Source organism: Diplotaxodon limnothrissa, linkage group LG18, assembly GCF_057381915.1.
Source record: "Diplotaxodon limnothrissa isolate DT_005_m linkage group LG18, D_limnothrissa_male_GT1.1, whole genome shotgun sequence".
NCBI classification, from domain to species: Eukaryota; Metazoa; Chordata; class Actinopteri; order Cichliformes; family Cichlidae; genus Diplotaxodon; species Diplotaxodon limnothrissa.
In genome coordinates this window covers 33393345-33403632 of record NC_140613.1, presented here as the reverse complement: position 1 = coordinate 33403632, position 10288 = coordinate 33393345, and positions in this window count along the sequence as shown.

The window sequence follows — 10288 nt, the reverse complement described above, 5'->3', positions numbered from 1 at the left end:
TAAATTCCCTATTCATTTATTTCTAGCAACGGGTTGTTTGACGAAGTAGCTGACAAAGTTGTGTCCGCCTGCAACACTAAAGCCACACCTGCGCTCTGCACCACCTACATGGCTTCTCTTCTTGTGCAGTCTGTCACAAACGGTGGGAAACTGATTTGGCAGCAAAGTTGGTCTTTTTCGCCGCTTAGATCCCATCTACCTGCAGATCTAGTTTTGTAAATGTATTTCCAATGGAAACTAGCTCATGCTGTGAATGCTTGTGTGGTATGATTCATAATGAACACTTGTACCCATAAAAACAAACAAAATGTATTAATTAATAAAGTAATGAAAGTGCAGGCAGCTAAACGCTGCTTCCATATACCAGCCGCACTACAGTCTTGGTTTTTATAGCGTTTATTTTCCAAAGGCTTTCATTCTGAAGGTCATGTTCAAAATCCTGTGCATTTGTTCCTTTCTAGCTTGACACTGCAGCTGCATGCAAAGTTGCATCATACTTGAAAATTGTGTTGTGATATAATCAAATACTGTTGCAGGTTTTGTCCTGACAAGTTTTATTAAGCTCTGAGAAAGAAGCTGTAAAATGGCTCCTCTCTAAAATATACCACAGATGCTGTCTTCTGCTCTGAAATTGCACTTCACTTTATTGGAATAAACGGTTTGAGGTTTGAGATCTTGGAAGTGATTGAGCATTAACTTTGACTATTAAAGTGACAAAGGAACCCTCAATAAATAATATTCATTTATGTTAATTTCTATATTCACACGAAAGTCTGAGGGACTAAAAACACTTCTAAGATCAGTCAATCTTCAGCACAGTTTTTGTATATAGCCAGCACAACTATCATTGGGTATATCATGAAATACCAAAACTCCCTATCCATCCATCATCTTCTTATCCGGGGCCGGGGCAGGGGGGCAGCAGCCTTAGCAGAGAAGCCCAGATCTCCCTTTCACCAGACACCTTCTCCAGCTTGTCTGGGGGAACACCAAGGCGTTCCCAGACTGGCCAAGAGATACAATCTCTCCAGTGTGTCCTGGGTCTACCCTGGGCCTCCTCCCGGCGGGACATGCCTGGAACACCTCACCAAGTAGGCATCTTCGGTGGGAGGTAGGCAGGTGAGCCATTGCACCCTTACCCTCCTGGGGCTGGCTGGCTAATACTTGAACTTGGCAGACCTGACCAGCCCCTTGACCAATCTCATCTGGAAAGGTGCCCTAGATCTGGTACGGTGGATGGAGCAGTGTCAGCCAGTGTTTGTGCAGGTGACGAAGGCCCTCTGTGGTGAACCCCTGCGCCACATGCCGATCTTTTCCCTCTCTTTTATCCTGAAGACTGATGCCTCAAAGAGGGCTGAGGGCCGTCTTGTCCCATCAGGTGGGGTCAGCTGACCCGTGGTGTACATAAGCTGGAAACTATCAGAATGTGAGACCCGCCACAGGGAGTTTACTCCCATTGTTATTAGCTTCTGGGATGCCCTTCACTAAAGGCTTACATAGGGGGTAGGCTAGGCCAGGCAGGAAAAGCCTGGGTGATGGGGGTATCTGGTGGTGTGTGGTTTGTGACTCAGATGCAGGGGAAGGGTGAAGCAGTGGGTTCAGGGTGCGGTGTTGGTGGAGGTTGTTTGACACAGTACTCATCTTCTAATCACACCTCCCCTATTTCAGTAGGACACTGGGACCTGGGGGAGAGACAGAAGCTGTCCCAATTCAGCTGCTGCATCCTTCAAAGGCCATATTTGATGGCCAGTTACGTCACAGTGAGGCAACGAGGCCCACAAATGTGTGGAATTCATACAATTTTGAGCTGGTTAAAGTGATATCTGTTTTTATTTCCAGCCATTTTCCATTGTGGAGGATAAAAGTTGTCCAGCACTAGTAGTGAATCCATAAAAATACTTTTTTTTAGAAAAGACTGAACAAAAAACTGCTCCCTTGAAAAAGACTAAATTTACAGTTTAGTTTTGAGTATTACAAAAAAGAAACTATATACAAAGTGTCTTTGAATGGCAGATTTTCAGAAATGTCTGCATGTAGCACACAGCCATGGCTCAGAGTGTCTCAGTGAGTCTCATAGGCCTAAGTGTGCACTTGTAGCCATTTATAATTCTTAACTTGTTTCATCTGTTGCTCACCACAAACAAGCACAAGCAGAAACTTTGGACTTTTAACTGTAGTGTAAAGTTTTACAGCTTTTTCTACTGATTAAAAACCTCCCATATGACCATTCATACTACACAAAGTAATTAAGTAATAAACAATCAAATGACCGAGAAACATTTTTTTGAAAACTGTCTTTCACTTTCTACTATGGAAAGGTTTTGATGAGCAATGAGCTGCAAGAAGCTTTTATGTAATCTTACACATTTATTTCTAACAGTTCAAGTCCAAAGTTTCATGCTGATAGAGTTCTTTCTTTGTCAATGGAGCTTTTTCTTTCTCATATATAGAAACAGGGAAATATGTAACTTCTTTCCACTGACAGAAAAGAGTTTCCACAACTGCACTAAAGAGTAAAACAGTGAAATGGGAATTGTTAAACATTAGGTCTCTCTCTTTGAAGTAGTAGTACATGAATTAATAATTGATAAACAAACTAATTTACTCTACCTTACAGAAACCTGTTTACAACAGAATGATTATGTTAGTTTACATGAAACAACGGCTGAGTCATACTAATTGTCAGAGTACTCGAAGCACAGACCGAGAAGGGTGTGTGGCAGCATCAAATCCAACAGTGGAGAACAGATTTATAGTCTGTCACATTAATATAGTGGCAGCCATCCTGTTCAAGCCATGTTTAGTGTTATATGAACCAAATCCTACTATTCAATAAATATCAATAAATATGTTCTTTGGAATGTCCACTGCCATTTTTACGTGTCCTATTGGAAAGCACACAACGCCTCTATGAAATGTGTGTGTATGTATATATATATATATATATATACACGTAAAATACAGGGTTACAGGATTACAGGATTACAGGATTACAGAAATGAAATGAGATGAATACCACTGAATGTACGCGAAGTGCAGTCTAGCAGCGTGAGCAGTGTGACAGTTCAACTGTTTAGGAGGGAGATGGCGAGGGGAAAGAAACTGTTCCTGTGTCGGGTGGTCCTGGTCTGCAGGCTTCTGTACCGTCTGCCAGAGGGCAGCAGATCAAAAAGTCTGTGTCCAGGGTGTGAGGGGTCTGTGATGATTTTCCCTGCCCGTTTGCTGGTTCTTGAGAGGTACAGGTACTAAGTGGAGGGCAGGGGGGTGCCGATGATCCTTTCTGCTGCCCGTACAGTCCGCTGCAGTCTGCTCCTGTCCTGTTTAGTGGCTGCTCCATACCAGACTGTGATGGAGGAGCACAGGACAGACTCAATGACCGCAGTGTAGAACTGGATCAGCAGCTCCTGTGCAAGACTGTACTTCCCCAGTTGTCTCAGGAAGTACATCCTCTGCTGGGCCTTTTTGAGGGTGGAGGAGATGTTGGTTTCCCATGTCAGGTCCTGGGAGATGGTTGTACCCAGGAACTTAAAGATCTCCACAGTCGACACAGGGCTGTCTGATATGATGAGGGGGAGCAGAGTTGAGGGATGTTTCCTGAAGTCCACTGTCATCTCTACTGTCTTCAGCGTGTTCAGCTCCAGATTGAGTACCAGCCGCTCAACTTCCTGCCGGTATGCAGACTCATCACCATCCTGAATGAGGCCAATGACGGTGGTGTCATCTGCAAACTTTAGGAGTTTAACAACCGAGTTCTTGGAGGTGCAGTCGTTAGTGTAGAGGGAGAACAGTAGTGGTGAGAGGACACATCCTTGAGGGGCACCAATACTGAGGGAGTTTATATGAATAAACTCAACTGAATTGAACTCATAGTCACGTGTGTGTAATCAAATTTGTAGATGTGTGAATAAATCGGTACAAGGAATTTATAATGTGGACAGAAATACTGGCTTCAAAAAACGCAGTGCTCAGGCTCTATTTCCTTGCATACCACCAGGTGGCGACATTGGACTGATAGTGATGAGATCGTCAGACCACAGTCGCTTTCCATCAATGCATCTTTGTTTATAAAGTACTTTAAAACAACCAAAGCGGACATAAAGTGCTGTACAATTAAGCTTAATAATAAAAATACATAAAATATAACTAAAACAAACAAATTAAAAAAGTCAAATGACTAAAACACAAACTAAAAAAAGAAAAGAAAAAGTAAATCTGGCTGGGACAGAAAGCAAAACAAAAATGGGTTGTAAAGTTAAAAGTGGACAGTGAAGACAAACAGCTTTATTCTATGCTTGCTGCAAGTAAATGTTTATGCTTGGGGGCTTTTTCGTTTGTTTGTTTCTTCAGTAGCTGTCATAAGCAGTTTGTTTTGTAAAATAAATATATAAGTATATATAATGTTACCATAACTGGGAACAGCTGCGATCACCTTTTCACCTGGCAAATTCATACAAGCACTAAACAAAATGTTTTAAACAAAAACAAACAAACAAAATATTAACTGTATAGGACTCGCTGGAGAATTTGATATTGAAGAGTAAAACTCTTTTGGTTGTAAAACTTTTGGAGTAAAACTGAACTCTAGCCTTTAGAGAAGCATGTTGAAATTATTTGAATTATCCTTTAAACTGCACAACTCTGACTCACCATACAGCTGGAACAGAACAAATGGCAATTACAGTAAGAAAGAATATGTGCAGCTTACGTGGAGCACAAGATATCTAGTTATTATCTCCATCTAGTTACCAGACTGTGTGAAAGCAGGCTGGAAAAATGTTCAAATATATCAAACATTGTTAATGCAAGAACATGACAATATTGTTATAGCACATATGATTTATGACCTGTGAATAAGCAAAGAACACGTGTCTAAATACTTCTTTCCTTTGACTGTCTGGTTATCTATTCCAGTCATTCTCAAACTGTGGTATGTGTACCACTGGTGGTACATGGATCCCTCTAGTGGTACGCAGGAAGTCTCAAAAAATTTTTAAGACTAAATAATATACCATTTCTGATTGAGGGATTTCTGAAAAATTCAAACGTACGGCTCTGATATCACTTCCAACATAAATGAAGACAGAAAACTAAACAGCAGTGATGTTTGTAGGGTTACTGAAGTTGGGCTAGCTGGTATATAAGCTGTGTCCCAAAACCTAGGCTGCATCCTTCAGAGGATCCGGCCTTTGCAGTCTACATCGGCCGGGTCCTTCAAAGACCAAGAAGGCTGGTGCGAGGCTGTGAAATGGGACGGTCTAGAACAGCACACAGCAACACTACATTTGAGCGGGTGGAGGGAGGTTTGGGGTCTTCACTCACACCCGTTCTGTTAACCGTCTGGGGGGCTGGGAGGAGGTGCTGGCCATCAGACTGGGGTCTGGGATGCGGGGCCTCCCTGCTACTGCAGATAAGGAGGCGGTCTGCTTTCCTCCACCCCAGAGAGAAGGGTTACATCTCCTGGGTCCGGGTACGGGGCCTGGCGACTGTGGCTCGGCTGGGTCCCTTCCGGGGGGTGGGGTGCCTTCAGGCCAGCTGGCTGCCGGCAGAGCCCACGTGTCCGTCACTGCAACCCCCTCTGGCTTCTGCTCCGTGGCTGCTGGGTGACCTCTCGTTTGGGGCTCTCCTCAGCTCTTCCCAGGAAGGTGGCACGGTTGCCCCTGTGGTGGTCCTCCTTAGGTCCTTGTATTCTGGGGCCTCTGGATGTCTGGGACCTGGATCTCCTCCATACCTGCTTCATGCCCTATGGCTCCCCACACTCCCTAGCAGATCGTTACATGGAGAAACCTTTTGAATACAAGCGGTCTGATCCACACAGGTGTTCACAGACACAAACTACAACTTTCTTGGCTGCTGCCTCAAAGCACACTGTGCGCTGTAAATCTTGCGTGCTGCACAATACCATGTAATATTTAGTATCTACTGTTATCTACTGTTAGCTAGTTTATTGTGATGATGTTGTATTTATTATGTTGCTCTTTCTTGTTTGTTTTCTCTTCTGTTTTTTCTTATCTCCATACAGGTGATCCAGCTGTTTTGTTTGTTTGTCTTTTTTTTTCTTCCCCCCTTTCTCACCGTCTCTTCTCCCCTCTATTTTTCTTTCTCTCCCTCTCTTTCATTCTTTCTCCCTGTCCTATCCCCCAGTCATGTCTGTCCCGTCTGTAACAACCGAAAATCAAATAATTAACATAATTATAATAAAGGTCAATCAAATGGACCAATATGGCATGGCCATGATGATCCACTTGGTAAAATAAATCTGCTTGGCATCTTTCTTGGCCTTCAGACAACAATTCTGACGGCTAAAGATCCAAACGGGACACAAAAAAAAGAAAAAAGAAAGAAATGGGACGGTCTAGCCTTCAGATTTGTGTCACCGCCGTCTCCGTGGAGTTTAATAAAGTCAGCCGCTTGATCCTTGCTATCTAAAATATAACAGGACACTGCCATAAATTCTCAACCATCTCAAACTTCTGTTTAATCAGTTTTCAGTTTGACGTTTATTCAGCTGTATAAAAACCCCGGAGGAACCCACCCGAGGGATTAATAAAGTTTTATTTATTCTAATAATCTAATAAATGTGATCTCAGTCGAACCGATTTACTCCGGAACAAATAAAACCAACCAAAAGTTATCTGAGTGACTTATATATCATGTTTAACCTGAGTAGCAAAAGACCGGGGGGGTCTGAAAACGATGAAGCTGGGAGTCCGCTGTTCTCACCGGCTCTAGTGACCCTTGAACCCCCAGCTAGCTATCGAGCTGGTGGGTGACAGATGTCTCTGAAAACATCGGAGCACTTTTGCAAATATGTGATGTCTTGATAAACCAAGCAGATATTTAAACTGAGCAGATATTTGAAGTTTGCACAGCTACATTCTCGCCTGAAAATATCTTCAAAGTTTATTTTGTGTCCCAGAAAGCGTAATAAAAGTAATATTAAAACTAAGCAGCTGCCGCCATTGTTGGAAACTGGAATTGGCTGGGCCGCGCTATGAATCCTGGGATATGGTGGGCCACAAAGTATATGCCCGACCCATCGTTCAAATCTGGGGAAAAGGAGGACGCATTTGGAGGAGTCTACGAATTGGGACAGCCTTTGTCTCGCTGCTGTGACGTAATTGGTCTACAAATGCGGCCTCCAAAGGATGCAGCCTACGTTTTGGGACACAGCTATAATGATGGGCTACGTGGTGGCTAGCTACACAGCCATGGTTAGCATAACACAAAAACAGTGAGGCTGGACAATGAACGCTAACTTTTTTCCACTGCATAAAAGTTAACGTGAGGGTTCCTGATGGTTAGAGACAAATGTAATCGCATGGCAGGATGCTGTAAACAGACCAAACTTCAGTCAGGAGAACAACTGAGAAAATCCATCCACAATATGAGGTTAGTCGTTAATATACTGCTGCATGGTTGTAATAGTTGTAATAAAAACTGAGAGAGGCCGACAGTGATCACTGACTTTCTTTAGGGGCTTGTTGAGATTAAATAGAACAAGATTAAAACGTGTTAAAAACAGGAAGCAGGGTTTATCACATCATCACTTGAAGACCGGATATCCTACCTGCTGTGAATGTTTTAATGCAGTACACTTGGTGTTATTATCACTTGTCGCATCCTGTTTATGACAGTTAAAATAAATAACATTCATATAACAAATAAAGTTTTCTCGTGTAGACTGTATGTGGTGTTAAATAGGCCTATACTACTGTACCTTAATGTTGGTCATAAGGGTTAAGAGCCATATATTTTACGAGGTGGTACTTATTGTGAAAAATTTGAGAACCACTGATCTATTCCATCTGGTATTCTTTCTCTCCGTCCTATCTTCTCGCCCTCTGTTCTGAATTCTGTGTTTTGCTTGAATCCAGCACAGTCAGTGTGGAGCACCGACAATTTCTTTCTGAATAGCCCTTTATTGTTATTATCTATAATAACAATAAAGGGCTATTTTATTTTTTTCTTAAGTGTTAAAAGATTAAATGTGCCTTATTATAGAGGATCAGTGTCACATGTTTGTCATGTTTGTCTTTTCAATGGGCTCTAAATACAAACACACACGAGTGTGCGCTCCCATGTATTGTGTAAAATACATTTCTCATACACATTATATCATATTATTATTTTCCAACAGCAATTTATGCAATTGATATGACTCCTGCTGCGCTCCTGGGCTTTCTATTGATGCCACAATTATAAATTATAATATTTCTTCAGTTTGAGAGTCTTAACATTGATTTTGTAGGATTTCAGAAATGCACAGGAATTTTATCCCTTCAAGAACAAAACTTTTATTCACTGTCCTTTGTAGCAGCAGGGTTTTCTACCTCACACTTTCAACCATTGTCTACACTTCAGGAAGCAGAACTGTGGAAGCGGAGTCCCTCAGAGAAAACTCAGAGGAGCACATATCAGCTTTAAAGGAGCTTGAGGAGGGACAGTGTGACCGATTGCTCGTACCATCCATAATATGAAGAACCTTTTAATGCAGGGATCTGAAGTTTTAAGGTATGACAGGATCTAGATGGGAACCTTTTCAGTTAAATTAACTCACAAGCTAATAGTTGGAGTGCTTCTTTTATCCTTTATGTAATTAACAATATATATTCCTAACGTGGAATAAACTGTGTTTAGTGTCTTTATCAACTGAATTTCACCCAAACTGAAATTGAGTTTTTAGAATGAAACATGAAAACAGGACAATGCCAACAACCAACCACAACCACCAAGCAGGTGGTGCTCTGATTACAGTTGACCCACAATATTCACAGGGCAAATAGAAATGTAATAAACAAAACTTGATTTTTTTTTTTCATCGAATTTTTGTGATTGATGTGTAAGTGATGGTAATAAAGGTCTATCAATGTCGAAGGTTTTTTGACACTTATAGTAAGATTTCACTCAATGTTTAAGTAAATCCTTTGACATGATAGGTTTATGTTTAAAAAGTTCCAGTGTGATTTATTCCTTTTTATTAAGAAATAAAAGAAATTTCAACTGTGCTCGACTCACCCAGTTTCTCTATTTGGGAGTATCTCCAGCTTTGGAGAAAAGCCTCACACATGGTGCTGAGAAGCACGAGTATCACACAGCAAGCCTGCATAGGCTTGGCTATATGCACCTCTGCCTAGTGATTCCCATAGATCACATGATGTTGTACCCACGTTGCTTGGCACATTACAACTTCACCTTGGAATAAAAAAAAGAACAGACTTGTGAATAGTAGTGATGGGTAGTATGTTATCGAGAGAGATGAGTTGACAGTGTTGTCATACGGTAGGAAACCCTTCTCCTTTCAGCAGTTTCCATAAAAGCAAGTTCCTCTGTATCACAGGTGAAACTAACGCTGATATGCACATTTTGCAGGAATCCATTGTTGCTTTACATGTTCATAAATCACACCAGCACCCAAACCACTTTCTGAAACGTCATCAGTAATTTCACTCGACCTCAAGAAGTGCTTCATAAAAGACTTCCTGGATTTCTCAACACATACAGTAGAGTACAGTACAGTACAGTGTGTCACATTACTACTGGGGCCATAATCTGGAAGTGGAAAATACATAATTTCACCAGAAATCGCCCACGACCAGGTGCTCGCTGCAAGGTTTCAGACAGAGGAATGAAACTAATTATCAGAGTTGTCCAAGGACCACCTGGGGAGAGCTACAGAAAGACCTCAACAGGCACGAATGTTTCAAAGCAAACAGTATGTCACGCACTCAACTACCATGGCCGGTACGCAAGCCTGGGAGATACTGGGAGAATATCAACTGGTCAGATGAAACCAAAATGGAACTCCTTGGATGGCATAATACCCACCACGTCACTGCAAATCACCCCAAAAAACACACTCTACCAATGGAGGTGGGAACTTCATGGTTTGGAAGTGAAGGAAGAAAAATCAGCAAAATTCTGCAGCCAGAATGATGAAGATGAAATAAGGGTGGATGATCCCAAACACAGCCAAGGAAACTCTCCATTGGTTTCAGAATAAGAAAATAAAGCTCCTGGAATGACCCAGCCAATCAACTGACCTCAATCCAAATGAACATCTATGGAAAGAACTAAAACTCATAGTTCATAGAAGAAGAAGTGTGATTTTAGCCCATTCTTCCACAAAGAACGGGCTAAAATCACACCTGAGCATCTGACTAGTTTCTCCACACAGTAGGTGTTTTGACGCGGTCAACAAAGACTTTTGTACCAAATATTAAATACACTTCAGCAAGCGTGTTCAAAACGTTTCTTCCCCCCCTTTGGTGACATGTTCTGTACTTATTTT